This window comes from Meriones unguiculatus, chromosome 17, assembly GCF_030254825.1.
Source record: "Meriones unguiculatus strain TT.TT164.6M chromosome 17, Bangor_MerUng_6.1, whole genome shotgun sequence".
NCBI classification, from domain to species: domain Eukaryota; kingdom Metazoa; phylum Chordata; class Mammalia; order Rodentia; family Muridae; genus Meriones; species Meriones unguiculatus.
This window is the reverse complement of record NC_083364.1, coordinates 95,393,365-95,396,796: the sequence shown is the minus strand read 5'-3', so window position 1 is coordinate 95,396,796 and position 3,432 is coordinate 95,393,365. Positions and strand designations below refer to the sequence as shown.

Below are 3,432 nucleotides of genomic sequence, written 5' to 3'. Positions count from 1 at the left end.
TGTGCTTGAGAAGCCAATAAAGCAGCCAAACTAATAGTAAATAGCAGAAAAGGCAGGTTCATCCACTGTGGCTGCTTTTGGAGGAGGGTCAAAGAGAGCCAGTGACCTCCCCTGGGCCATCTTTGGTGAGGTTAAAGTTTAATAGGAGGGCCAAGGCTATGCACATCCAGGGGTTCTGCCCACTGTTGGGCCTGTCATTGTCTGGACTCCATGTCTCCAGCAAGATGGCAAGTTACCAGCAGGTGGGACTCCTCCCCAGGCTGGCGGTTTGAGGGACACAAACAAGTCTTTAGAATGCATCCATTACTGTGCCAGTCACACATTTTGTCTCCTCATGCAGGCCTCTTTCACTCTTTCCGAATGTTGTGACATTAGCATGTTTGTAAGGTTCGCTTGGATGGCAGGATCACTAAGGCTGAGTAAGATCTGTGTTTGGACACACACATGTTTGTGCATCGACTGACAGACACTGGGTGGCTTCTCCTCGAGCTATTTTACAGTGCTGCAACAAACAGGGCATGCTTGCGTCTGAGTCCTGGTAAATTGTGCTGTGTGTACCCCGGACCATGAAAGGTTGCACACGCCTGTCTGCTTGCTGGCTGTTGCTTTCATCCTGAAATAGAGTTGGACGGTTGTGGCAGAGATAGGGTAGTTCACGAAGCTGGGGACAGTCTTCTGGCCCGTTATAAGGAAGGCTTGCTGGTCTCTGCTAGAGTTAGGATGCTATGTATTCTCTTGCATGGCTTCATTGGAGAGTTTTTTCTTTGGTTCCTGGGCTTGAGGCAGGTTTACCTGGCACTCGGTACCTACCAGACTATCCCACTGGAGACCGCTCCAGCCATTGGCAAACTCTTGATGCTATGTAAAGTGGCATCCACTAGCTCTCTTAAAACTGAAACTTTTTTTTTTTTTTTTTTTTATCCCTCTAGCCAACACACATGGAGTTCCCGGTTTGTTTGTTTATAGCTTCTAGCTGCCTGGGATGATGTGGTTGGTGTCACTGTACTTGCCGCACGGGAGTGCACATAGCAGTGGGGATAGGAGACCAGCTGCGTTTTCTGGAAAGGGACCAGAGAAGGTAAAGCAGTGGGGTGTTTCCCACGTGCAAGGTCGAAGAGCGGGTATGTCAGCTCCAGGATCCCTTTGAGCTGCAAGGGAGAAAGGATGTACCCAGAGCAAGGTAAGGGAGCCAACAGCACCCACAGAGTGCTGGGCTTTCTAAGAGGATGGGGAAGGACAAGGCTGTCCTCAGGCAAGGAGTGCTCCCTACCCTGGTATCTGTCTTGGCATCTGTCGTGGTTTGAATGTGAAATGCTTCTATTTTAGACAGGAGTTCTATTGCTGTGTTGAAAGGGTATGGGAAGAGAGAAGCTTGGGGAGGGCTTATTCAGCTCACGCTTTCACAATTCATCACCAAAGAAAGTCAGGACAGGAACTCCAGCAGGGCAGAAACCTGACAACGGGAGCTGATGCAGAGGCCATGGAGGGTGCTGCTCCTGGCTTGCTCTCCATGGCTTGCTCAGCTGCTTTCTTATAGAGCCTAGGACCACCAGTGCAGGGATGGCCCCCCACAATGGGCTGGGCCCTCCTGTGTAGGTGTTTTTATTTTTATTTTTTTTATTTTTTGGCTACTCTATTGGGGTTCTTATACCTCTATCTTCCTTCACCACCCAAAGCCCTTCCAACACCAGGTAGGAGGGAAGGTTAGAGGTGAAAGTCATGCCTCCAGTATGTCTCTTTAGACTACTTCCTGCTGTTTCCTTGGGGCGAATCTAACCTTCCTTTCAGGAGATCTCCAACTTCTCATCAAACTGCAACATCAGCCACCAGGGGCAGCAGGGGGAAGCAGGCACTTTCTTCTTCCTCAGAGCACCCCCAGCCCCTCTCTGGGCTCTGGCATTGTTCTCTCTCAGAATTCCCAGAATTAAACTATCTGCAGCTGGCAAAGATCATGCCCCTCTCAGAGCCCACATGAGGCAAATAGTCTGCTGCTGTGGACAATCTGAAGCAGCCCCATACCCCACACCTGGAATTAAAGCAAAAACATGTTTACATGACATAACTGAGTTTTTAAGGACATCAAAACTCCCTCTACACTCCACCATCAGTCATTAGTAAGAAAATGCCCCATGTCCTAGAGCCTGATCCTATGATGGTATTTTCTCAGTTGAGGATCCCTGTTCTCACATATCTTCCGCCCAGGCCAAGTTGACGTGAAATTATTCCGCACAGACTCCCATGGGGCCACGCGCTTGAACACATGGCTCTCTGCAGGTGGATTTGTCTCGGAAGGTTGTGGAGTCTTTACCTGCCTTGGGGGAGGTAGGACCGGGGTTGTGGTGGTGGTGGTGGTGGTGATTTGGTTGCGTGCCCCTGCTTCCTGTCTGCTCTCTGCTTCTTGACGCAGGTCCAGTGTGATCATCGCTCACTCTCCTGCATCCGTGCCCTCCGCCCCAAAGTGCTGCGTCCTCTCAGCTGGTAATGGGGGGCCCTGTCTCCCTTCAGTTGCTCCTTGTCACCTGGCTCCTCCTTGTAGCAGGAAAGGGAGCCAGCACACCATACGCCCATTTCAACAACATCGCATTTCAAAAGGTGAAATTCGTGTTTCTTCAGATATTATCTTACAAAAATCACAAGCCAGGTGGGAAGGAAGGGAGGGAGGGAGCAAGTTGAAAGAGCAGAGATTTTTATTATTTTACAACTTCCACCTTGATGTTCTTCTCTGTTGCCTCTCAGTCAATTCATTTTTATGGGGCTCAACCCCAGAGACACTTGGGATGGATGTATATTTGTATCTCATTAAAACGTGCCGTTTCCAAATTTGTGCTCCCCTCACTGTATAATTGCCAGTGTACAAAGAGATGATTTGTCACGATATATGTCCCCAAATACAAAGCCCATCTATGACAAACATCACAGAGGTGCAAAGTGTGAGCCATGCTGGACTGGGTCCGGAGTTGTGCGGCAAGATGAGCTTGTGCTTGTGGGTTGGTCTAGCCTCATACCTTTCCTTATTACTAAAGGGTGATGTTCGTCCATCTACACTTACTCGTTTGTACATTGTCTGCTTGTTCTTACAGAGGTGGCCTTGAACGTCTGACACAGAGACTATCTGGCCTGCCACACACCCCGGGAAAGAATGGACACTTTTACAAAACACATTTTGATGAAAAGAAGTGAAAGAATCCATGCCCATACTCAAAGGAAACCCAGAAAAAATTGGATGGTTCTAATTAAAAAGTTAATATGAAAACTGGGTTGGTGTTACAAGCTTGTAATTTCAGCTACTTGGAACAGTAGAGGCACAAGGATCACAAGTTCAAGGCCGGCCTGGGTACAGTCTGTGTTTGAGGCTAACCTGCTCAATATAATGAGACCCTGTTTCGAATATAAAAAGTACAAAAAGTGACGAGAATATAGCTTAGGATGGGG

At 48.5% G+C, this 3,432-nt stretch overlaps 1 long non-coding RNA gene across 1 annotated transcript; it reads left to right on the top strand.

Moving 5' to 3' along the window:
- The first annotated feature begins 984 nt into the window (after positions 1-984).
- Positions 985-3,213, top strand: LOC132648480 (uncharacterized). The gene is made up of 4 exons (XR_009586868.1): positions 985-1,180; positions 2,203-2,322; positions 2,408-2,592; positions 3,081-3,213. It is a non-coding gene; the product is annotated as an uncharacterized LOC132648480 (long non-coding RNA).
- Positions 3,214-3,432: the final 219 nt, after the last annotated feature.